Here is a 27661-nt window from a genome sequence, read left to right as displayed (position 1 = left end):
AGCCAAACTTCCATATGTCGTCAAGCATCTGCCTACAACCTGCACTTGTGCATCCATTATGCATATTCCCGTACAAGTGAGAGATTTTACTTGAAAATCGCCTGCCCGTTGAATAAATACAATAGTGCTGTGCCTGTGTTATCTCCAAAGGAACTTCGCATCGTAATTCGGAATAATACTGGCACTGCAATATCGTATCGCATTCTGAAATACGAGGGCAGTGCAATAAGTAATGCAACACATTTTTTTTCTCGGCCAATTTTGGTTGAAAAAACCGGAAATTGCTTGTGGAATATTTTCAAACATTCCCGCTTCGTCTCGTATAGTTTCATTGACTTCCGACAGGTGGCAGGGCTGTACGGAGCTGTTAAAATGGCGTCTGTAACGGATGTGCGTTGCAAACAACAGGCAGTGATCGAGTTTCTTTTGGCGGAAAACCAGGGCATCTCAGATATTCATAGGCGCTTGCAGAATGTCTACGGTGATCTGGCAGTGGACAAAAGCACTGTGAGTCGTTGGGCAAAGCGTGTGTCATCATCGCCGCAAGGTCAAGCAAGACTGTCTGATCTCCCGCGTGCGGGCCGGCCGTGCACAGCTGTGACTCCTGCAATGGCGGAGCGTGCGAACACACTCGTTCGAGATGATCGACGGATCAGCATCAAACAACTCAGTGCTCAACTTGACATCTCTGTTGGTAGTGCTGTCACAATTGTTCACCAGTTGGGATATTCAAAGGTTTGTTCCCGCTGGGTCCCTCGTTGTCTAACCGAACACTATAAAGAACAAAGGAGAACCATCTGTGCGGAATTGCTTGCTCTTGATGTGGCTGAGGGTGACAATTTATTGTCAAAGATTGTTACAGGCGATGAAACATGGGTTCATCACTTCGAACCTAAAACAAAACGGCAATCAATGGAGTGGCGCCACACCCACTCCCCTACCAAGAAAAAGTTTAAAGCCATACCCTCAGCCGGTAAAGTCATGGTTACAGTCTTCTGTGATGCTGAAGGGGTTATTCTGTTCGATGTCCTTCCCCATGGTCAAACGATCAACTCTGAAGTGTATTGCGCTACTCTTCAGAAATTGAAGAAACGACTTCAGCGTGTTCGTAGGCACAAAAATCTGAACGAACTTCTCCTTCTTCATGACAACGCAAGACCTCACACAAGTCTTCGCACCCGAGAGGAGCTCACAAAACTTCAGTGGACTGTTCTTCCTCATGCACCCTACAGCCCCGATCTCGCACCGTCGGATTTCCATATGTTTGGCCCAATGAAGGACGCAATCCGTGGGAGGCACTACGCGGATGATGAAGAAGTTATTGATGCAGTACGACGTTGGCTCCGACATCGACCAGTGGAATGTTACCGTGCAGGCATACAGGCCCTCATTTCAAGGTGGCGTAAGGCCGTAGCATTGAATGGAGATTACGTTGAAAAATAGCGTTGTGTAGCTAAAAGATTGGGGAATAACCTGGTGTATTTCAATGCTGAATAAAACAACCCCTGTTTCAGAAAAAAAAGTGTTGCATTACTTATTGAACTGCCCTCGTACTTGTAGGTGAGAATAAATTCAGCAGATGATATTTCAGGACAGCGAGCATAAAAATATGGTATTTTGATTGGTAAGTACACTACTGCCCATTAAAATTGCTACACTACGAAGATGACGTGCTACAGACGCGAAATTTAACTGACAGGAAGAAGATGCTGTGATATGCAAATGATTAGCTTTTCACAGCATTCACACAAGGTTGGCGCCGTAGGCGACACCTATAACGTGCTGACATGAGGAAAGTTTCCACTCGTACACAAACAGCAGCCGACCGGCGTTGCCTGCTGAAACGTTGTTGTGATGCCTCGTGTAAGGAGGAGAAATGCGCACCATCACGTTTCCGACTTTGATAAGGGTCGGATTCCAGCCTATCGCGATTGCAGTTTATCGTATCGCGACATTGCTGCTCGCGTTGGTCGAGATCCAATGACTGTTAGCAGAATATGGAATCGGTGGGTTCAGGAGGGTAATGCGGAACGTCGTGCTGCATCCCAACGGCCTAGTATCACTAGTAGTCGAGATGACAGGCGTCTTATCCGCATGGCTGTAACGGATCATGCAGCCACGTCTCGATCCCTGAGCCAACAGATGGGGACGTTTGCAAGACAACAACCATATGCACGAACAGTTCGACGACGTTTGCAGCAGCATGGACTATCAGCTCGGAGACCATGGCTGTGGTTACCCTTGACGCAGCATCACAGACAGGAGCGCCTGCGATGATGTACTCAACGACGAACCTGGGTGCACGAATGGCAAAACGTCATTTTTTCGGATGAATCCAGGTTTTGTTTACAGCATCATGATGGTCGCATCCGTGTTTTGCGACATCGCAGTGAACGCACATTGGAAACGTGTATTCGTCATCGCCATACTGGCGTATCATCCAGCGTGATGGTATGGGGTGCCATTGTTTACACGTCTCGGTCACCTCTTGTTCGCATTTTCGGCACTTTGAACAGTGGACGTTACATTTCATATGTGTTACGACCCGTGCCTCTACCCCTCATTCGATCCCTGTGAAACCCTACATTTCAGCAGAATGTAGCACGACCGCATGTTGCAGGTCCTGTACGGGCCTTTCTGGATACAGAAAACGTTCGACTGCTGCCCTGGCCAGCACATTCTCCCGATCTCTCACCAATTGAAAACGTCTGGTCAACGGTGGTCGAGCAACTGGCTCGTTACAATACGCCAGTCACCACTCTTGATGAACTCAGGTATCGTGTTGAAGATGCCTGGGCGGCTGTACCTGTACACGCCATCCAAGCTCTGTTTGACTCAATGCCCAGGTGTATCAAGGCCGTTATTACGGCCAGAGGTGGTTGTTCTGGGAACTGATTTCTCAGGATCTATGCACCCAAATTGCGTGAAAATGTAATCACATGTCAGTTCTGGTATAATGTATTTGTCCAATGACTACCCGTTTATCATCTGCATTTCTTCTTGGTGTCGCAATTTTAATGGCCAGTAGTGTAGTTAATGTGAACAATGACATGGTTGGCACGGAGATACTGAAGGATAGGTGCTAGCTAGTGAACTGCAAAGGTTCTTCTTCTACTGTCAAAAGTTGTGTCTTTCGTTGTGTCTTAAGTGTATATGTTGAGCGTAGATGAGTGTAATGAGTGTGTGAATAGTGTGATGTTGTGTTTGTGTTGTATGAAGGTCGGAGAAGTGAGAGATTAAAACCGGTGCCGTCACATAGCCTATTCCTCTCGAATAGCACTACTGCGGCTGCCAAGCTTAAATCTCCACCTGACGGACGGATCACTAACAGTAACGTCACCTGGCCCCACTCGATGAGACACAGTGGTGACGTTTGGAGTTAAATCGGAGCCATTAGCGCGAAGTCTGGTGACCAGAAACTGTACGGCATCTCCTCTTCCCTCTTCTCCCGTTGCCGGCCAAATACTGGAGGTGAGAATTTGTTTCCCCACCAAGATTCGAAGCGACCTCCTCCAGGTCGAATATCAGCGGACTTGTGAGCATTAGCGACATTATCTGCTGTTTAAAGTTATTAAATCGTCTCGAGGTAGAATTAGGGCCTGGAAATTCAAACCCACTACGTGGTGAAGTACTTGCGACAGATGGTGTGCATTCTGCCTGTGTAACATTCTTTGTGAATATCTTCGTATGAAGAAACGCTGTTTATTTCCTGAATGCCCTTCGGGCAGATAAGAAGTGGGACTCTCCTGAACTTAAGCCTTTCCATTTCAGATAAGGCCTGCAGCTGGTTTCTGATCCCAATGTTATTCGCCATTAAGCGCGGTCACCCGTTCAAAGTCACTGCGTTCCGGAGCACGTATCACATCGACATATTCTGCGGCGGCTCGTAAATCAGACTGTCTCGCCAGTCGTCGACGAAGACCTCGGTCCGTCGCCTCGGGTATGAAAAGCTGCCTTGTTCCTGTGAACTGATAACCGACTTTGGAGAGAAAGAAATGCGACGCGGAGGCCATTAATGAAATCGAGCGCAATCGTGCATCAACGAGCGCGGCTAAATCTCAGCTGTCAACAAAGCGCAGCTGCCAGAGCTGAGTGGACAGTAGTTTTCCTAGCACATAGTGTTACTGGCAAAATCGGAGCCACATAAAACAGGATAATGTCGCACAGCACCAACCGAGAAAACTGCGACACCCAGAAAAAAAAACAATGAAATACATTTGTTCGTAGATAACTCATGATAAATTTATTCCGCATTTTATTTGCAATAACGCAACAGAATTATGCACATTAAAATTTGTAAATTGAAAAGCTTCCGCATTCGTTTACGAGGTCTTGACATCGAAATTATTCTAGCACTGTTTTCCAGGTGAAGATTGTTATACTACTTCTATATCCGCATATAAAGGGTGATTTTACTAAATGAGGACAAACTGTAGGGAATAATCGCCGAGAGGAGAAGGAACAAAACAGTTCGTATGGGCATATGGCCGGAAAATCTTCCCAAGTGTGGTACACCCTCTTGATGGTGGTGGTAAAAGATGTTTGATTGTGTGGATTTGAATGAGCGAGCGCAAGCACACATGAGAATACATCAGGCAAATAGGAATGTTTTGTCCGTACTAGTGCTTTAACTCCATACTCAAAAGGGCCATAATGTTGTTCACGAGGGCGGCGCGATCGCATATCTGCACTAGCAGCCATCAGATTCACTGCTCTTGCCGACTGACCTGGAGTGAACGTGTGTCGTACGGTGCAGCGCTGAGAGACAATGGACCGGCATGCCGACCTGGAACAGGCACATGTGATCTTGAGGTATGGACTGTTAGATTAGATTAGATTAATACTTGTTCCATAGATCATGAATACGACAATTCGTAATGATGTGGAACGTGTCAGGTTAATAAAAGATGTCTGTACAAGATATTACATTACACAGAATATTGCATGACACTAAGTTTTTTTTCTTTTTTTTTCCCTTAATTTATATCTAAAAATTCAGCCAATAAGTAGAAGGAGTTGTCATTTAGAAATTCTTTTAATTTATTTTTAAATGTTAGTTGGCTATCTGTCAGGTTTTTGATGCTGTTTGGTAGGTGACCAAAGACTTTTGTGGCAGCATAATTTACCCATTTCTGTGTCAGTCAGATTTAACCCTGCATAGTGAAGATCATCCTTTCTCCTGGCGTTATAGCTATGCACACTGCTATTACTTTTGAACTGGGTTGGATTATTAACAACAAATTTCATAAGTGAATATATATACTGTGAGGATCCCTAGATCTTTAAATAGATGTCTGCAGGATGACCGTGGGTGGGCTCCAGCAATTATTCTGATTACACGTTTTTGAGCAATGAATACTTTTCTACTCAACGATGAATTACCCCAGAATGCGATGCCATACGAAAGCAGTGAATGAAAGTAGGCATAGTAAGCTAATTTACTGAGATTCTTATCACCAAAATGTGCAATAACCCTAATAGCATACGTAGCTGAACTCAGAAGTTTCAGCAGTCCATCAATGTGTTGCTTCCAGTTTAACCTCTCATCAATGGACACACCTAAAAATTTTGAAAATTCTACCTTAGCTACAGACTTCTGTTCAAAGTCTATATTTATTACTGGAGTTGTACCATTTACTGTACGGAACTGTATACACTGTGTTTTATCAAAATTTAAAGAGAGTCCGTTTGCTGAGAACCACTTAATAATTTTGTGAAAAACATCATTTACAATTACATCACTTAGTTCTTGGTTTTTGGATATTATTACTATACTTGTATCATCAGCGAAAAGAACTAACTTTTCATCTTCATCACTGTGGAATGGTAAGTCATTAATGCATATCAAGAACAGTAAAGGACCTAAGACCGAACCCTGTGGGACCCCGTACTTGTTAACCCCCCCCCCCCCCAGTTTGAGGAATCAGCTGATATTGTAACATTACATGAACCACTTATTTCAACTTTCTGCATTCTTCCAGTTAAGTATGAATTAAACCATTTGTGCACTGCGCCCCTCAAACCATAATGATTTAGCTTATCTAAAAGAATTCCATGATTTACACAATCAAAGGCCTTTGAGAGATCGCAAAAAATACCAATGGGTGATGTCCGGTTATTCAGAACATTTAATATTTGATCAGTGAAAGTGTGTATAGCACTTTCTGTTGAAAAGCCTTTCTGAAAACAAATTTGACATTTTCTTAGTCCTTTATTTTTACAAATATGGGAGGCTACTCTTGAATACATTACTTTCTCAAAAATTTTTGATAGAGCTGTCAGAAGAGAGATTGGGCGGTAGTTGTTGACATCCGACGTATCCCCCTTTTTATATAATGGTTTTACAATGGCATATTTCAGTCTATCAGGGAAACACCCTGCTCCAAAGATCTATTAGATAAGTGGCTGAGAATCCTACTTATCTGTGGGGAACAAGCTTTAAATACCTTGCTGGAAATGCCATCAATTCCGTAAGAGCTTTTACTTTTCAGTGAGTTTATTATTTTACTGATTTCAGAGGGAGAGGTTGGTGGAATTATGGTTGTTTCAAACTGCACAGGTATGGCCTCTTCTATTAGTAGCCTTGCCTCTTCTAGTGCAGATCTAGAGCCTATTTTCTCCACAACATTTAAAAAATGATTATTGAAAATATTTTCAATTTCTGATTGTTTGTTAGTACACTTGTCATTCAATTTTATGGCGCTAAAGTCTTCTCGTGCTCTTGGTTGCCCTGTTTCCCTTTCAATCATATTCCAAATTGCTTTAATTTTATTATCAGAGTTACTGATCTCAGACATGGTACACATGCTTCTGGACTTTTTAATAACTTTTCTTAGTACTGCACAATAGTTTTTATAATATTGAACAATTTCGGGGTCAGTACTCCCTCTTGCTGCTAGATACAGTTCTCTTTTATGGGTGCAAGATATTCTTATTCCTTTAGTTAGCCAAGGTTTTTTATATGTTTTCTTGGAATTATGTTTAACTATTTTCTTGGGAAAACAATTTTCAAATACCCTTAAAAATGTATCGTGAAATAAGTTATATTTCAAATTTGCATCGGGTTCCTTATACACTTCATCCCAGTCTAGCTGCTGTAAGCTTTCCCTAAAGTTTGCAATATTTATATTGTTAATTGAACGCACTGCTTTGAAAGTCTGATTTGATATAGTGCATGGAGCTATGTTATGTACTGTAACTAGCTGTGCACCATGATATGAAAGACCATTCTCAGCAGGATAAGCATTTATGTCCTTAAACTTATCTGGGTCAATAAAAAAGTTATCTATCAATGTACTGCTGTTATTTGTTATCCGAGTAGGAAAATCAATGACGGAGCTCAAATTGAAAGAACTGAGTAATACTACATGGTCATTCTTCCTATTACACTCTTTCAGGGAATCAGCACTGAAATCCCCACAAATGATAATTTGCTTCCCCCTGTCTGACAGATAGCACAACAAAGCATCCAAGTTTTCTAGAAATAGCTGGAAATTCCCTGAGGGGGACCTATACACTGTTACAATTATGAAAATGCCATCATTTAGTTTAAGTTCAGTGGCACATGCTTCCATGTGTTGCTCTACACAAAATTTTATAGTTTCTAAATTTTTTACACTGTGGAAGCTTTTGACAGATATGGCAACTCCTCCTCTCATCATATTATCTCTACTTACATGTGCAGCTAATTTGTACCCATTGATGCTAACCTTTTGCATATCAGTGACAATGTCATGCTCAGACAGGCATAGTACATCTATTACATTCTCAGTTTCTATATCTTCTAAACAAAGCAGAATCTCATCAATTTTATTCTTCAATCCCCCAATATTTTGATGAAATATACTAACATTATTTTTCACTTTACTTTTGTGAGTATCTTGAACTTTTTTAACATCTTTAGTACTTACCTGGCCGAGTTTCCCACTGGACACTGATTAAATGGCAGTGAGTCGTCGGCAGCACGACTGTGCAGGGAAAAGTATCCCTACCAACAGTATCTGACACATGAACCATTTTTGACTGTTTTTCGTCATTTCAGTGCGACAGAACCAAGTTTGATAGGCTATTTACACGTTGTAATTAACCTATCGAACTTGTTTCTGTCGCCAAATGAACGAAAAGTGCTTGAGAAAGGTTTTAAATATGCTCCTCCCCAGCCTTCATCAGAAAAACAACTCGACATTATGAAAATAGATATTGAATAAGCTGTAATGAAAGATAGCACTGCAAATTATTTAGTTGCCAATGCACTAAAGAAAGAAACAACATTCGCTGTAACATCCCATGGGCTATTGACTTTCACACCCTCAAGTCCTTAAAACAGAAATTACAACAGGATATCATTGCCACAAAATCTGAAAAGGCAACAGTATTATGTGGATAAAGTTAATGATTTCCTGAATACCACATGCTTCCAAGTCTTTGCTATAGACGTTACTAAATTATTCAAAGAGGATGTTATATATGCAATCAATTTATGCAAAAGCATATCTCTGATTTTGAAGCAAAATCGTTAATTAACCCAATGCCTCCTAGAACGTTTGGGCTTCCTAAACTGCTTAAATAAGATGTTCCTATTCGTCCAGTTGTATCATCATTCGGTGCACCATCTTACAAACTACCAAGTGAACTGGATGCCTCAGTTAAGAGCAAGACTAAATTCAAACCAAAGCACAGTATTTATAACTCTACGGACCTTGTAAATAAGATAAAAGGTATATCTGTCTCACACATTGATAAATTAGTATGCTTGGATGTTTGCAGTTTGTTTTCCAACATACCAGTAGTGGAATGCTTCGATATTCTGACAGAGCTGATGTGCGAGTCTATTGTCAACCTCAGACAGACCACTCAGACATGCTTGGCACAGAACTATTTCCAGTTCCAAGAGACTCTTTATAAACAATTGGATGGCTTGGCTATGGATTCCCCTCTTAGTCCACTGTTGGCTGAAATATTTATGGAACATTTTGAACAACATTTTCTGGAAAAAGAAGCTTCCAGTGCAAATGTCAAATACTGGTTTAGACACGAGGATGACCTGTGTGTGTGGACTGGTACTACAAGACAACTCAACACATTTTTGAAAAACCTAAACAGTCAACTTAAAAATATTCAGTTCACGATAGAGATTGGCAACAAATCCATAAACTTCTTAACTCTCACCACTGACATCAGTACACAGATACGTAATTCCAAAATTTATAGAAAAACTACAACCACAAACACTGTAATACCTTCTTCCTCACAACACCCCATAGTTCACAAACATGCAGCTTTCCACTCATTGCTACACCATCTCATATCTGTCCTCATGTCCACAGTTGATTTTAAAGGAGAGTTATATACAATAAAATTTACTGATTGACGACTGTATGGCGTGTTGTGTGCACCACGACCAAATAGTGGATAGAATTGGAAGGAAAATCAGCTTTGGCCGTATTTGTTGTTTTATTGTCAGCAAAATCGATTTTCAGTCACTTAGTGACCATCCTCAGTGCTGTAATATACAATTAAAATTGGTAGGCACTGGTATCAAGCTATAACCACAAGCTTAGAGCGATCACATAAACTCTAAACTTGTGGTTATAGCTTGATACCAGTGCCTAACAATTTTAATTGTATATTACAGCACTAAGGATGGTCACTAAGTGACCGAAAATCGATTTTGCTGACAATAAGACAACAAAATACGGCCAATGCTGATTTTCCTTCCAATTCTATAAAATTTATTGCCACAGCATATGGCTACAGTCCAATCCTGAATGACCCCATCTTGCATAGGAAACAAAAACGGAAAATTACAGCCATCCTCTATTTCCCATCTGCTTTCCCATCCACTGTGTGCAACAAATGGTCTACATTACCATATTTAGGAGAGGTTATCACAGATTGTAGCCAAAGCACTGAGAGCCTGCAAGTATAGGCTTTCATACTATGCTAATACCACAACAATCCAGTGTATTTTCAATAGCAAAGATCAGATCCAGTTATTAGTCAGTAGTGGAGTATACAGAATTACCTGTTCCGATTGTGACAAGTTTTACATTCGTCAGTCAGGCAGAGACATAGCAGCTGGGCCGGCTGAACATGAACACAACTGGAGGTTGTAGAATTCTGACTCAGCATATGCTGAGCATGTACTGAGTGAGGGTCACAATTACCAGCCAGAGTCACATGTCCTTCACTTAGCAACCAAAGGCCATAAACTCAACCTGCTGGAAGCCCTGGAAACTAACAAACACACAGTTTCAATCTGCCAGCAAGTTTCAAATCAGCGCCCACTCCGCTGCAGAGTGAAAATCTCATTCTAGGAACAAACATCTTGCTCACAGTCCTGATGTAATCCTAAATGACCAGACACAGCTCAACACTTCCCATCTCCTAAAATTCACATAATCATCTCTGTTTTTCATTGGTTCCTACACTGTCTGCTCCTGCATATTCCTATTTTACTGTATTCATTAAGTTCATTTATTTTATTGAAATTGTCTATGTCATCCATATAAACTGTAGTTTCAATTGTTAAGGCTTTCTTCCAACTGGTACTTGTATTACTTTAAATTTTAATACCTCTTGTAGTTGTCTCATCAAATATAGTTTTTATTTTACTTGGCTTATTTATTTAATGCAAAGTGTTACATAGTCACAGTTTTGAGTATAATGATAATGTTTATCGTGTTTGCTCCGGTTGTACTAGTGTATTCTTCAGCCTTTTTTACCTTTTAAAATGCAGTACCGCCACACTCTCAAAGATTGCATTTACAGTATGTTCCCACACACTCCTCCATTTTCCTGCACTTATTCATTTCTGTTTATCTTACTGATATTGCTTAAGTTCTTTATATTTTCTGTAGTTACCTTGATAATTCTTTCCTCTATTAATTGGTTCGTGTATCACTCTCCATGGTTTATACCTCCTGAAATAGGCTTGTCAACTACTAATTTTATTTTATTTTATTAGTTTGTTTATTAACAGAAACTGTTATGTAGGCATGCTGTTCCTACTTCGTGTTAAAGTTTTTCCTGTCTACTCCGTTTTTATTTTTATTTATTTATTGTTCAAATTTTTTTTATTTTTTACAGTGCGTGACCGCCACATTGTCAAATATGTTGCTTACTGTATGTTTCTGCTTCAATGTACATGTGTAACTCGTCTTCCAATGTTGTTTACGAACACTTTAACTTCTTTGGTGACAATACTCAGTAAATGTCTGAAGATGGCCTTGTAAGCCGAAAACCGATTAACAAAATAATACTGTAGAACAAAAGCAAACTAGTGCTTTTCATTTATTAGATTGAATTAAATTTGAGTACTAACCGGAATAGTGTTTCTGTGATTGGTTGGTTGATTTGGGGGAGGGGACCAAACAGCGAAGTCATCGGTCCCATCGGATTATGGAAGGATGGGGAAATCGGCGGTGCCCTTTCAAAGGCACCACTGCGGCATTTGCCTGAAGCGGTTTAGGTGGTTCAAATAGCTCTGAGCACTATGCGACTTAACGCCTGAGGTCATCAGTCGCCTAGAACTTAGAACTAATTAAACCTCCATGTCCGAGGCATGATTCGAACCTGCGACCGTAGTGGCCGCTCGGCTCCAGACTGTAGCGCCTAGAACCGCACGGCCACTCCGGCCGGCTGAAGCGGTTTAGGGAAATCACGAAAACCTAAATTAGGATGGCCGGACGCGGGTTTGAACCGCCGTCCTCCCGAACGCGAGTCCAGTGTGGTAACCACTGCACCACCTTGTTCGGTGAGAAAGGCACGGAAGAACTAATAAGCTAATTTTCGACCGGAAACTTGTCTAGGAAGCCGAAACTGTCGAACTGTTCATTGGTAACCGCATAACGGTCGGCTTGCAACATCATCCAACCGCTTGTTATTAAGTTCGTGATGTCATGCCTTACGGAGCTCCGACAGTAGAACATTTGATGCTGTTTGCTTGATTTAGCGTGAATGCACACAACTTGTACAGTTTCAGTCCTTCTTCTTTTCTGTTGATGTAGTTTTCGTGTTTTTGAATTTCTGTGGCATCGTAGCGCAGTAATGATTAGACCTCGATTAAGTCTCAGTAACGGACGATCTAATTTGGCGGTTTCTTGATACCAGCATACCAGCACAAGATTGACTGCTATCGCCCTTTCATCCGTGTTGTCCAGACGACAACTGCTCTCATGTTTTTCAAACCGAGTATTGTTGGGTCTTTTAGCACTTCCTTCGTATCCTTGATCGCATGACTAAGGCACTTTGAATACTCAATCTGCGGCAAGTGGTGGACACAGATCTTTAACAAGCAGTCTGCAGCGGGGCGGGGCCGTACTTCGTCCCTCTGTTAGTTCAGTTCACCTACCTAGAGAGGCTACTTCATGTCCATCCCCTTCACTCCGTGCCGATAGGAACTGGTTCAGCTGGAAAGGTAGCATGCAAGAAAAATCGGACGTATAACTCAAACTCTGAGGCAGCATCTGTAAGTTCGACAAAATATCGGGCGTTTGGTATTCCAAGTAACTGGCTTAATAAGGTTTAATTAAGCTTTATTGCCTCCAAAAAAGTGGTAAATGTCTGTCAGGTTCATATTTACTGCTAAAACTATTACTGTTGCAAGTTGATTACCAATTTTACTACTAGTTTTCACACTTAAGCTGCCAGACGTTTACCAGTCCAACCTGAATAAATTTTTACATTCTACCCAGTCACCGACGGACAGCTATTCACAAGTTACTACATAAAGTTGTTCAGCGGTCTTCTTAAAAATAAGTGCCCGCCATAATGTTCACGAAATATACCACACGGAGTTGAAGTACGACAAGAAAGTCCATAGGCAAATAACTCCTAAACTAAGTTACTCAGACTTCTCAGATATTAACTAAAATGATCAGAACTGTAGTCACTTCACAATTACGGTAAAATAACTGAGAGAACGCAAGATTTTATTCACCTGAGCAAAAGTTAGTTTGCCACGGTTCCACATTATTCTGCACAGTCAGGCGGTTCCTAAGTGACTCCTAGAGACACACAGCTATAGCACAAAACATCGGCACTAAGTACGCGGGAAATGCTTAATCCTATTGACTGATGATTCGGACAGTCAGCCAGATAAGCACCAGCACTCCAATAGTCGCGGTAATCCCTAACTCATCCAACAGAATTACAGAAAGTAATTTATAAGAGAAACTATGAATTTATAAAACCTAAATTAGTTTAAATAAAACAAAGCGACGAATTGTCCCCAGAAATGAAGTACTAATTGAGTTTACACCTAACTTCTCTTCTGGCTGCTTTTTTATAAAAGCACACTGGATGTTCGTCATATTATTCATTGTTGCGTAAGAACTTTTCCATGCATACAATTTACGTAGTTTTTAGTAAAATAAGATATCCACACTTTATGTTTGCCCTCCATACACTCTCTCAATCTTTCCACGTCACTCACACACTAAAACGTAAATAAATAATAATTTTAAACTGGTTATTTTTACGTCAGAGGTCCATTGTAACGAAAGCAAAGAAAATCCTAGAAAAATAATTTCCATGAGCTGAATCTTTTTGGTTATAGTTTCAGGATATAAATGAATACATTACAACTAATAGCTCTCTTATTGCAATATCAAGAAAGTTATTATGGTTTCCAGGTAAAATTTTGTATCTCCGAAAGTACTGCATCTAATGAACTGAGGTTTTTACAGAATACTTTTAATGTCATTAGAAGTATTTATATGAAAAAAACCTAATATTATTTAATACTATGTCTTTAGGTTCATAGGTGGGGTGCATAGGACATAAGAAATCGATTAAACACTAGTCCAACATGTTGTCCCAACACTCGACGCCAAAGCGCGTAACCCGGGTACATGGCAAGACGCACTCTTAAGATCACTTACGTCACTGAAAGGGATAAAAATTCAGTATAATCTGCTACGTTACATTTCATGCATCTTTCTTGTCGGATTAAACACAAACAGTAAATCTTACTTCTAAGTAAAGCAAACAGCGCCAACCCTTCTGCTATACTAGCTCCGTAACACACATCACGATAACTCGGTGACATTGGACAACTGTCGGATGACGCCACAACTCGACCGCTGGGCGGTTAACAACAAACACTTCGGTAGTTTGGGCTTGCTAAAGAAGTTTACGTTTGATAATTAAATAACTGTATCTTTACGGCGACTGAGGACGCCTCCCGTTATTGGAGATGAAACGTTAGGCAGAGTAACATGTCTTGGACCGATGCCTGATGAGGCTTCAACCAGTCTTAATAAGGATATGGTACAGGCGTAGTTCGAATGAGTATTGCAGACCTTTGTGGGATGACGTCTGCCAGTATAGAAGCTGGGAGGCACCACTTTCACCAACTATTGGGAATGTAACAAAAATGTATCAAACTTCCTGGCAGATTAAAACTGTGGTGAGGACCGAGAGTCGAACTCGGGACATTTGTCTTTTGTGAGTAAGTACTCTACGAAGCTAACCCTCTGACCGAACATGCTGAGCTACCGTGCCGGCAAATAGAGCTTCCCACGCGCGACTCACGACCCGACATCACAGCTGTACTTCCGCCAGTACCTCGTCTCCCATTTTCCAAACTTCACAGAAGCTCTCCTGCGAACCTGGAAGAATTTCTGTGAAGTTTGGAAGGTAGGAGAAGAGGTACTGGCGGAAGAAGAGCCGTGAGGAGGGCTAGCACAGTTGACAGAGCACTTTCCCGCGGATGGCAAAGGCCCCGAGTTCGAGTCTAGGTCCGCCACACAGTTTTAGCCTGCCACGAAGTTTCATATCAGCGCACACTCCGCTGCAGAGTGAAAATCTCATTCTGGAAAAATGTATCAACTTGGATGTTTACTGTCGTATACGCTGGGAGGCACCAGCAGTTTGAACAACTGTTGTGAATGTTACAAAAGTGTATCTACTTGGATGTTTATCATCAGCAAATGGTATTTTTTTTTGCTTCACTTGTCTGAAGTAGTTAAGCATTTGCCGTTCTTCATAATCCCCGAAAATTTATGGTCAGCACTACAGAAGTACCACATTTCACCTTGCAAACCACATGAAAAAGGGTACTTCGAACCGGTACTCTAGTTATAGCCACTGCCGGTACTATTTCTTTACAGATGGAGCTGGGAAATTAAAAATGTGTGATACAATATCCCTCGCGTTGTTCTCGTTGATTCTAAGGGAGATATACGATGCAGGCAGTCGGATTTTTATACAACTGATCTCAAAGACCTCGAAGTCTAATTCGGCCAACAGGGATACGCGAAAACAACGGATCAATGTGTCCTTTATTGTAGAGATTTAACACGATACGTAGTGATTTATTGCCATCCTAGCAGCACTGGAATTTGTTCGACGTCTTCCGTCAGGCCCGTTTGGTGAAGTCTTACGACCGTTCTTCCAAGTCTTCCGCTCATCTTTCGTCGAACAATGTTAAGGTGTTTATTTCTCTTCATATACCTTCTTAGAGTTAGCCGGCGGGGTTTGAACAATTTGACATCTTACACTCATCCACTTTTAAAAACAGCTGCAATTCAGTGTTCCGAATGGATATTCTGTGTCAGTTTCCTCACAACTATTCAGCAACGACATTTTCCTCCCATCGAGCCCTTGATGAGTTGGTTGCGTGTATTACGAACAACAAGTTTCTTTGGGTCTCTCCCAGAATTACTTCCATTTCTGTTTAGCAACCGCTGTCTAATACAGTGCACTTAGTTCTGTCAGTGTTCCACATATTTAAGAACCATATACTTATTGCCTATTGACAGCTTGATACAACGCCAAATATGTTTTTTATTTGAGATCCCTTAGGCTTGTATGTCATATAAATACTTATTTTTTTACCTCTTTATCATTTAGTACCAAATATGATTTTTTTAATCCGTGCTCAGGCTATTCCAGCGTTAAACTATTTTCAAGTGGTCGCGTACCTGATAAATTACTCATCAAGTACCATACTTATGACAAACACCAATGGTCAACAGGCACATACACCTACAATTAGTTACTGACGCAACTGTAGAACAAAATTCTCTTTTATACGTAGTATACGGAACATAACCATAGGTCGCGTACTGTTTGTTGTTTCGATCGGTTTTCAAAAAATGGTTCAAATGGCTCTGAGCACTATGGGACTTAACATCTGGGGTCATCAGTCCCCTAGAACTAAGAACTATTTAAACCTAACTAACCTAAGGACATCACACACATCCATGCCCGAGGCAGGATTCGAACCTGCGACCGTAGCAGCAGCGCGGCTCCAGACTGCAGCGCCTAGAACCACGGGGCCACCGCGGTCGGCTGATCGGTTTTGCTCGTCAATTATTTCGTTCTCAGATATGCATAGCCATAGTGGCAACAACTTACATTTCACCAGTTGTGAAGTTGCAAACATATACGCAGTTGAGTCATGAAATCATGTGGTAACTGTAGCGCTCGACGTACGATTTGCGATAAGTGTAGATTCACAGGAAAAATAGGTCACAGCCGATATCGGCTTGTAATGGCGTTAAAAAATACGCTTTACCTTATAAATGCATTCGAGACAGAAGATGAAAGGATATTTTCATGTGAAACGTGTCTCAGGAAGCTAAGGAATGGGAATTTACTTGTTTACTTGCTCGTATTGTTTTGAAATATCGTAATAGCTGAGGCTGTTTTTCACATGAGTGCTGTTTTGGAATTCATGTTTATCCTCTCAGGGAAAGAAATATTTTTTCAGAGAAAGAAATATTCTCTCAGAGAACGAAATATTTTACAAGGAAGTCTACAGGTCTTTTCTTAGAGGATATTGGTTGTAGTCCCTACACACACACACACACACACACACACACACACACACACACACACACAATTCTCTCTTTCTCTCTCTCTGACCGGAGTGGCCGAGCGGTTCTAGGCGCTTCAGTTCGCAGGTTCGAATCCTGCCTCAGGCATGGATGTGTGTGATATCCTTAGGTTAGTTAGGTTCAAGTAGTTCTAAGTTCTAGGGGACTGATGACGTCAGCTGTTAAGTCTCATAGTGCTCAAAGCCATTTGAACCATTTCTCTCTCTCTCTCTCTCCCTCTCCCCGAGCTTTTAACCCTTTGTACAGGATCCACTGTTTTCTTGATTTGACTTATTTATTTTCTTTAGCTTCGCTGCAGACTGTCCTCCTTCCGCCACAGTCGTGAGGTAACGCGTACAGGAGAGGGGTGGAGTGGGGGCGGATTTTAGAGTCGTGAGTACCCTCTGACGCCCAAACGATCCTGGACTACCGCCTAAAATCACATGCACGTATACGTATTGTGGTCATTGGTACCTTAATATGTACCCGCTTTAGTGTGTTATGTTGTTGTTTCTCTGTGTCTAACAATCTTCCCGCAAACTATCACATATTTTACTACCTCATGTTTTCTGCATGGTTATAATTGCACACCAAGTGGACTACACCTATTGGAATAAGCTAACAGTTTTGTGTCCACGTGTTCAGACTTCAACACCTGGCTTGCTGCCTAGGAGAAAATAAAATTGATGGCATGCTCTTGACATATGTACATGGAATTACAATTCAACCTAAAAACATACTACTCCCAATACCTGTAAATATTGGTCTGGAAATGAAGTAATACTGATGTAATGTTGTTCAAGACACTGTCTTCGGTCACTAATACAAATTTCTGCACTTGTATCCCTAACACCCTGTGTATACGCTGATGAACCAAAAGCATCATGACCAGCGTGTTCGGCCACCTTTGGAGTGTAATACAGGAGCGATTCTCGGTTTCGTGGACTCGACAAGTTCTCGAAAGGTTTCCGGAGATACCTGCAGTAGATGTCCAAGCACGGGTCTCACAATTCGGATAAATTACCGGCCGCTGGTTTGTCGGGTCGCAGCAGGCACCTCATTACACCTCAAAATGTGTTGCATCGGGTTCAGATTGGGTGAATATGGAGGCTGAGACATCAGCACATCACGCACGACTCTCGCCTCGTCACACTGGCAGCTACTCTGCTAGAAGATAAGTCACCGTCGGGGAAGTCATCAGTCGTGATGTGGCGCGGGTGGCCCATGGTACTATTCACCTGATTTACTGGTGTCATAACGGCAGACAAGTCGCTTCGGGTTCGCTGGGTAACTTCAACTTTGAAAAAAATAAATAAATAAATAAATAAAATAAAAATCATCAATACTGTAATTCTCTGAAAATACTTCCGATGAACGTCCATGTTCCCATAAAAGTGGGTGATACCTGTTTCACGGGTATCTCTCTTAGTGGACTTCTAAGAGTTAAGTTCGTTTAGGAATACAGGGTGAGTCACTAACTATTGGCATTAAGAATAACTCCGAAAGTATGATAGGAGCTGAAAAGTTTGTGGGACAATAGTTGCATGGGATAACGGAGGCCATAATATGACTTTGGTTTTTTGTTTCTAGGTGGGGTCGCTACAAAGATATGAAGGTCAACTTTGTTTTTTTAAATGGGATGCTATAGTTTGGCACTTATTTTCTGATAGCGGCTATCGAAACGAATCCAATGATGTGTAACAGTTAGGGCATCGAAGGTCAACGAAGGACACAAAGGTTGCATGAACGTCCATTCACAGAAGGTATTCGAAGTTATGACCATTGGTATCAATGCAGTGCTGCAATCTTCTTATCATGGATTGAGTGGTATTCCTTATCACTTTGGCCCTTATCGAAGCACATGCTCTGACAATTCTCTCTCGTATGTCGTGCAATAGTAAATATTCGCCGAATACGGCGCATCCATTTAACGTGCAATTGACGTGTAAACACCATTCAACGGTTTCACGATACAACACTAATAGGAACGGTAAGGCTAGTATCGTTGAATCATGCGAATGTGAATAATGTATTCCTTCGAAGAACAAGTCGATATGTTTCTCATTTACGGAAAATACCAACGAAATTCAGTGAGATCTAGAGACTTATAAGCTGAAAGATCAACGTACTCACCGCACACGTCGTAAGTATAAATATGTGTATGATAAATTGAGAACAACTGGATCTTTAACGCATCGGAAACGTATCCGGCAAAGGAAAGCTACTAACGAGGAAACGGAAATAGGTACTCTCGCCACTGTGGTTCGAGATCCTTGTGTTAGTTCGAGTCAAATCGCAAGGGAATGTGGCATGAGCCAGAGTAGTGTTGTTCGTGATCTGAATTGCCATAAATATCATCCTTACCATATCAGACTCCACCAAGAATTAACTGGTACGGATTGTATACATCGCAATGAAGTCTACCGATGGGCTCAACTTGTGATTCAAATGGATGACACATTTATTAATTTTATTTTATTTACTGACGAGGCTACATTCAAGAGCCGTGGAAATGTTAATTTGCATAACATGCATTACTGGGACACTGAAAATCCATGTTGGTTGCGGCAAGTTGCACACCGAAAACCGTGGTCGGTGAATATACGGTGTGGAATTCTGGAGGACAGAATTATAGGCCCCTATTTCATAGAAGGAAATCTTAGTGGTAAGAAGTATACCGCATTACTGCAAGAAATATTAGGCTTGTTATTGGAAGAAATACCTTTCGGAACAAGGAACAGAATGTGGTATCAACACGATGGGTGTCCGGCATATTTCTCGCTGATTGCTAGAAATGAGTTGTAGAGACAATTCGCAAATCGTTGGACTGGATGCGTAGGAGATGTGTCGTGGCTGGCTCGTTCGCCAGACTAGATGCCTCTGGATGTTTTCTTGTGGGGATTCATAAAAGACTTTGTTTATAAAGACATTCCAACTACACCTGAAGATACGCGAGAGAGAATTGTCAGAGCATGTGCTTCGATAAATGCCGAAGTGATAAGGAATACCACTCAATCCATGATTAGAAGACTGCAGCAATGGATTAATACCAATGCTCATCACTTCGAACATCTTCTGCAATTGGACGTTCATGCCACCTTTTTGACTTTCGTTGGCCTTCAAAGCCATTACTGCTACACATCACTGGATTCGTCTCGACAGGCGCTATCAGAAAATAAGTACCTAACTACAGCATCCAATTAAAAAAAAAAAGTTGATCTTCATATCTCTGACTCGATCCCACCTAACAACAAAAAACCAACGTCAAGGTATGGCTCCCGTTGTCCCAGGCAACTTTTGTCCCACAAACTTTTCAGCTCCTATCATACATTCGGAGTTATTCTCGGTGGCAGTAGTTAGTGACTCACCCTGCATGTCACAAATGTAGTACAATGACTAGCAAGACGCTAGAGCGAAGTATTTTTAACTACTGTGTATAATTTACATATGAACAAACTTTAGGAGACTTTAACATCTTTTAAACCTTAATTTGTATTGTTGAGTTTGCAATGCTACAGCAACCAACAGAAAGCATGATACAGTTTACTGTAGCTAGAAGTATCACAGATCACTAACCACACTCCAACGTCTTGTCTTAACGTACCCATGGTGAGGTAAAATTTGGTTCAGTAACTAGGCGCATGTGTGTAGCCGTAGAGACCCTTAGAGGAGAGGCAGGTGCTTACCGGCAGGTGACAGACTTAATGGAATGCTACAAATGCAGAAGGATCTCCGCACGATCTGTGTGAGGTCCAAAGATAGGCAAATGTCTCTAAAAAGCTGGCGCCGCCATATTGAGTGCCCAGAAACATTAGCAGACTACTATTAAATTAGCTGCTGTCATGTGCACGCAACATTTCTTTTAAATAGTAGATATTAACAGTGCTTTCGTGGCTGACATAGTGTCAGGAAGACATTTTCAGACGTTTCTCTGGCCTTAAATGCACCTTCGATCCAGTAATACCACGCATTTAGTCTCGCTAATATAAATTTGTTTCTGTTATGTTATACACTGGAATTAACAAGAAGAGACGTATGTAATGAGAAAAGGCTGATTTCATTATCCAGGATTTTCATTAATACGAACTGACGAAACTGCTATTTGATCTATGTGCTCTTACCGAAAATACTGCGAACATATTTTACAATGTTCGGTAAATTTCAAAAAATTTTCATGGTTCAAATGGCTCTGAGCACTAAGGGACTTAACATCTGAGGTCATAAGTCCCCAAGAACTTAGAACTGCTTAAACCTAACTAACCTTAGGACATCACACATATCCATGCCTGAGGTAGGATTCGAACCTGCGACCGTAGCGAAAATTTTTCATCTCACAGCGTTCACCCAGAGAGCTTTTATAGTTGTACCGATAGAGAATCTAAAGTCGAGTGATAAAAATAAAACTACTACAGTAAAAGTAATCAGCGCAACCAACATTCATGTATATAAAACAAAAGGTCGTTCAAACGTGTTCAGTTACGAGTGAAGTGTGATTCCCTTGCGCTTTAGACTATAATCAGAACGATTAGTGCACCCGTGGATGAGGCAACCTGGGCATTTTTTTTTTTTATCAAGACACTTTCAACAGAAGCTAACGTTTGTGGCAACTAACATAGCGGATGTCGGCTTCAAACTCCCTTTCCATGGTCACAACCTTCAAGTATCTGATAGTATACGTAGTTGTTTCGGTCACCATCTCTCAGGATGGACTCATGCGCACTCCATTCCTGTGATCTGTAGCCTATCCGCTTCGTTTCAGCTTAGCATGTGTCATCCAGAACGACTGGTCGGAAGTCCCATACGTAGGCTGCTGTTAACACCCCAACACAAACGGCTGCTTTTGGCGTACGAGGTCTGATCAAAACATTCCGGAACATTCCTAATTTCGCGACAGCGGCGTGTTGGAGCGAAATGCGGTTGGCATCCCTGCACACTTGTGTTTAATGCGTAACTGCCGGAAGTTTCATTATTGTATGTCTGTTACTTATTGTACAGTGCTGTGTCGCACAGCTTGAAAATTTCGAGATGGCGAGTTAGAGGAGCAACGTGTCTGCATTAAATTTTGCCTGAAACTCAGGGAAACGTTTACAGAGACACACCAAATGGTGCAGGAAGCTTACGGTGATGAGTGCTCAAGCCGCAGTCGGTGTTACGAATGGTACACAGGCTTTAAAAATGGCCACACGGAAGTTAAAGAGGACCCTCGTTTGGGACGCTTTTCGACGTCTACCGACGACGCCGATGTCATGAACATCAACAAAACTGTGCGTGCCAATCGAAGCCTGACTGTCCGATTGGTTGCCGTGCGGTTCTAGGCGCTGCAGTCTGGAAGTGCGAGACCGCTACGGTCGCAGGTTCGAATCCTGCCTCGGGCATGGATGTGTGTGATGTCCTTATGTGAGTTAGGTTTAACTAGTTCTAAGTTCTAGGGGACTAATGACCTCAGAAGTTGAGTCCCATAGTGCTCAGAGCCATTTGAACCATTTGTCCGATTGGTTGCAGAAGAACGTATCACTTCAGCTTGATCATACCATGAAATCCTGACATCCTGACACAGCATCTTAAATGTATCGTGTTGCCGCCAAGTTCGTCCAACAGCTTATGACTCAAGACCAGAAAGACAGTCGCCTCGCAATCTTTCAAGTGCTTTACGATCGTGCAAATGAGAACGAGATGTTCATTGAGAGAATCATGACTGGTGATAAGACGTGGGCCTACGATTATGATGTTGAGAGCGAGGTTCAGTCTTCACAATGGCCCGCGAAAGATTATCCAAGGCCAAAACAAAGCTCGTCAGGTGACGTCAAACGTCAAAACCATGCTGACAGTTTTCTTCGACTTTGAAGGATCAGTTCATCATGAATTCGTGCCACAGGGACAAATTGTTAATCTTTGGTACCATCGGGATATTTTGCGACGCCTATGTAAAATGTGAGAAGGAAACGGCATGAAGTGTGATGAGACAATTCATGGCTCTTGCATCACCTGCACATTCATCCGTGATCGAGCGAGACTGTTGTTGTTGTTGTTGTGGTCTTCAGTCCTGAGACTGGTATGATGCTGCTCTCCATGCTACTCTATCCTGTGCAAGCTTCTTCATCTCCCAGTACCTACTGCAACCTACATCCTTCTGAATCTGCTTAGTGTATTCATCTCTTGGTCTCCCTATACGATGTTTACCCTCCACGCTGCCCTCCAATACTAAATTGGTGATCCCTTGATGCCTCAGAACATGTCCTACCAACCGATCCCTTCTTCTGGTCAAGTTGTGCCACAAACTTCTCTTCTCCCCAATCCTATTCAATACTTCCTCATTATGTGATCTACCCATCTAATCTTCAGCATTCTTCTGTAGCACCACATTTCGAAAGCTTCTATTCTCTTCTTGTCCAAACTATTTACCGTCCATGTTTCACTTCCATACATGGCTACACTCCATACAAATACTTTCAGAAATGACTTCCTGACACTGAGCGTGACTCTTGCACAGAAAACGAAATCACAGTGCTGCCACATCCTCCGTACTCTCCAGACCTGACCCCTGCGGAGATTTTTCTATTTCCAAAATTGAAAACTCCGTTGAAAGAACGAAGTTTTGCAACGGTAGAAGAGATAAAAGAAAATTCACAGACGCTGCTTTGCGCGATACAGCAAGAGGCGTACCAAGACTGATTCCTGAAGTGGAAACGGTGTTGGGAGCGGTGTGTCAATTGTGGAGGAGAGTATTTCGAAGAAGGCCATGCACAGTAAGTAAAAGGTAAGCGTAGAAAAATTTTGTAGACGACGCTGTGGGATGTTTTGAACAGATCTCCTATTCAGCGAAAAATCGCGGTTCTGTACTACGCCGGATGGCCTTTGTCGGCGAGTACGGTTGCGACCTAGGTAGAGGTGCCATTCTTCCAGCTAGCGGGGTAGCTTCTGGCGTCATGGTGTGCGCAGCCATAGGGTACGACTGGTAATAACTGAGGAGCCTCTGGGGGCACAACGGTATGTCACGGACATCTTGTGTGGTCATGTCCTCAAGTGTTACCTCTCGTGCGCCAGTGTCGTGGAGCACTTTTTCAACAGGGCTGTGCTCACCCGTATAATGCACGTGTCGCTATGAATGTCTGCGTAATGTTGGGATATTCCTGTGACCAGCAAGATCCCCAAAGTGTCCCACATGATCGATGATCTGCCTTTTGTACTGATGTCTAGGTCAGCGCATGCGATTCTTTCCCTTTAACAACCTTACAACGACGGTTTACAGCAACGTTTCATGTAGTATGAAGTCAACTACTCCGTCTCTTGATTCAATTAACAAGCATTTCTTCGACTCTTTACAGACGCTTGCAGTCCTTACTGGATTAAGCAATTGGTGCAACAGTCTTCCGTAGCGCCACACGTCGTGGCTTTAATCTGTTCATTTGTATCTCCCTCAGCGTTTGACATCCATATAAAATTTTCAACACAGCATTTACGCTCCGCGCCCACTCGGCTATTGCTGGTTGCTAGCGTGTATGCCACCGCCGATTATTCGGTTTCCGGGGAAATGGGATGTTCTCCAGCCTGGAGGTAATGAGCCAATCTTTTCTTAATCGGGCTACATGGACCTTGGTCTCTACTGACCACGTTATTTTCAGAGCCGAGTGATTTTTATATCTGCATCTACATACGATAAGTTTATGCATCACCCTTCTATCGATTTACCTGATACCACACTGTCTAAAAATGGAAAACATTGTATTTGATTTCACATAGTCAAATGCTTTTTCTAAATCTAGAATCTACATCTACATCGACATCTGCATACATACTTCCGCAAGCCACCACACGTCGCAAGGTAAAGGGTACGTTGTACCACTGGTAGCCTTTCCCTTTCACAAACGAAGCGAGGGAGATTGACTGTCTACAAGCTTCTGTAGAAGTTTTCACGGGAAATGGTAATAGCCCAAATTTCTCTTGTCCTCGTCTTCCTTACGCGAGGTTTGGGTTGGTGGCTTTGGAACCGTTCTGCAGCGTCTCACAAATTCCAGTTCCCTGAATTTCTAAGTAGTTTTTCTTCTTTAGCACCAACGCAACGCAGTATGTATCAGGCAATGGCATCATTATTAGAAAAATGCACCAGAATAGGTACTTATAATTAATCTTTATTAACGACAGACTCGCCATTTATCGGCATTGTCAAGTACCAGCGCGGGGTAGCCGCGTGGTCTCGGGCGCCTTCACACGGTTCGCACGGTCTCTCCGCCTCCCCCCGTCGTAGGTTCGAGCCCTCCGTCGGGCATGAGTGTGTGTGTTGTCCTTAGCGTAACTTAGTTTAAGCTAGATTATGTAGTGCGTAAGCCTAAGGACGGATAGCCTGAGCAGTTTGTTCTCGTAGGAACTTATCAGCACTACAAGTACCTGCGAATACGATTTTGGTGAGACCGTGTATAAATGTGAATGTCATTTATATTAATGTGACTATAATGTACTCACGCCTACAATGATAGGAATTTAGACACAAAAACTACCTCAGATATTTTATTGAACTTTCACAACACGAAAAAAGATAAATCGGAAATAACATCTACATCTACATCTACGTGATTACTCTGCAATTCACATTTAAGTGCTTGGCAGAGGGTTCATCGAACCACAATCATACTATCTCCCTACCATTCCACTCCCGAACAGCGCGCGGGAAAAACGAACACCTAAACCTTTCTGTTCGAGCTCTGATTTCTCTTATTTTATTTTGATGATCATTCCTACCAATGTAGGCTGGGCTCAACAAAATATTTTCGCATTCGGAAGAGAAAGTTGGTGACTGAAATTTCGTAAATAGATCTCGCCGCGACGAAAAACGTCTTTGCTTTAATGACTTCCATACCAACTCGCGTATCATATCTGCCACACTCTCTCCCCTAATACGTGATAATACAAAACGAGCTGCCCTTTTTTTGCACCCTTTCGACGTCCTCCGTCAGTCCCACCTGGTAAGGATCCCACACGGCGCAATAATATTCTAACAGAGGACGAACGAGTGTAGTGTAAGCTGTCTCTTTAGTGGACTTGTTGCATCTTCAAAGTGTCCTGCCAATGAAACGCAACCTTTCGCTCGCCTTCCCCACAATATTATCTATGTGGTCTTTCCAACTGAAGTTGTTCGTAATTTTTACACCCAGGTACGTAGTTGAATTGACAGCCTTGAGAATTGTACTATTTGTCGAGTAATCGAATTCCAACGGATTTCTTTTGGAACATGTGGATCACCTCACACTTTTCGTTATTTAGCGTCAACTGCCACCTGCCACACCTTACAGCAATCTTTTCTAAATCGCTTTGCAACTGATACTGGTCTTCGGATGACCTTACTAGACGGTAAATTACAGCATCATCTGCGAACAACCTAAGAGAGCTGCTGAGATTGTCACCCAGGTCATTTATATAGATCAGGAACAGCAGAGGTCCCAGGACGCTTCCCTGGGGAAGCACAAGAACGATGTTTTCTGAAACCATGCTGATTACGTATCAATAGATCGTTCCCTTCGAGGTGATTCATAATGTTTGAATACAGTATATGCTCCAAAACCCTACTGCAAACCGACGTCAATGATATAGGTCTGTAGTTCGATGGATTACTCCTACTACCCTTCTTAAACACTGGTGCGACCTGCGCAATTTTCCAATCTGTAGGTACAGATGTATCGGTGAGCGAGCGGTTGTATATGATTGCTAAGTAGGGAGCTATTGTATCAGCGTAATCTGAAAGGAACCTAAGCGGTATACAATGTGGACCTGAAGACTTGCCCGTATCAAACGATTTGAGTTGCTTCGCAACCCCTAAGGTATCTACTTTCGCAAAAACCAAAGATAACCATGACGATATTTAATTAGTAAAATAGTATCGCTGTTCATCTGTAAAAAAATCGTAAGCTTATGTCGTCGTATGAGCAGAGCTGTCCAGCTACTGTCAAATCATAATTAATTTTATATATTCAATATTTACATAATTTACCATCTAATCGTAATATTGACAGTTATATGACTATTAACTAACGAGGTGATATGGACATCATCCTAGAAGGGAGTACAAGATAGTCACTTTAATATAAGTGTCACTCATATACAGTCTCACCAAAATTGTATTCGCAGGTAGTTGAAAATGGCGATAAATGACGTAAGAATCTATTGTTAAAAAGATTAATTATTATCAGCAGCTATTCTCATGCATCTTTGTAATAATATTCTCAGTAGTGCCGCGCAAGAAGAATGTCTTCCTCCCCCTAGGTATTCCGATTCCAGTTGGTGGAGCATTTGCGTAATACTCGCGCGCTGATCGAACCTACCAGTGGCAGATCTGTGGAATGCTTGCGGCCTAATTTCTTAAAATCTCCTCTATATTATCAGCTGCAGTACCAAGATGGCTTGTCGAGTGTCGTAGAGTCCCTAAAAACCAAGCCGTGTCTCAAACAATATGTTTTCAGTTTACATTTCCACTGTTGACAGGGTACTGCTGGCAGTGTTTTTTACGCACGCGTCGCCAGCACACGAAACGGAAAGGAAAAATAAAATTTATCTTGTTTAGAAACAAATACGAAAAATCCGACTTCAAAAGTTAACGAGAGGAGGGACGAATCGACGAGTGCTTGCGCAGAGGGGAGCTGGCGCGTTGTAACAAGTGCCAGCAACAGAGGCAAAGCTCACTGCGCGCACCCAACGGCCGTTTTTATTTCGAGTTACCGCTCTTCAGATACGCGGGCGGCATGCCGCGAATTTCTGCAGCCGCGAACGGCCAGCGTCCGTTGCTGGTCCGAATGCCGACAATGAAAGCGAGAGGCCGGCACGCCGAACAGGCGCGGCAGATGCTGGAA

This window comes from Schistocerca americana, chromosome 1 (genome assembly GCF_021461395.2).
Source record: "Schistocerca americana isolate TAMUIC-IGC-003095 chromosome 1, iqSchAmer2.1, whole genome shotgun sequence".
NCBI lineage: Eukaryota > Metazoa > Arthropoda > Insecta > Orthoptera > Acrididae > Schistocerca > Schistocerca americana.
Note: the sequence above shows the minus strand (reverse complement) of the source record.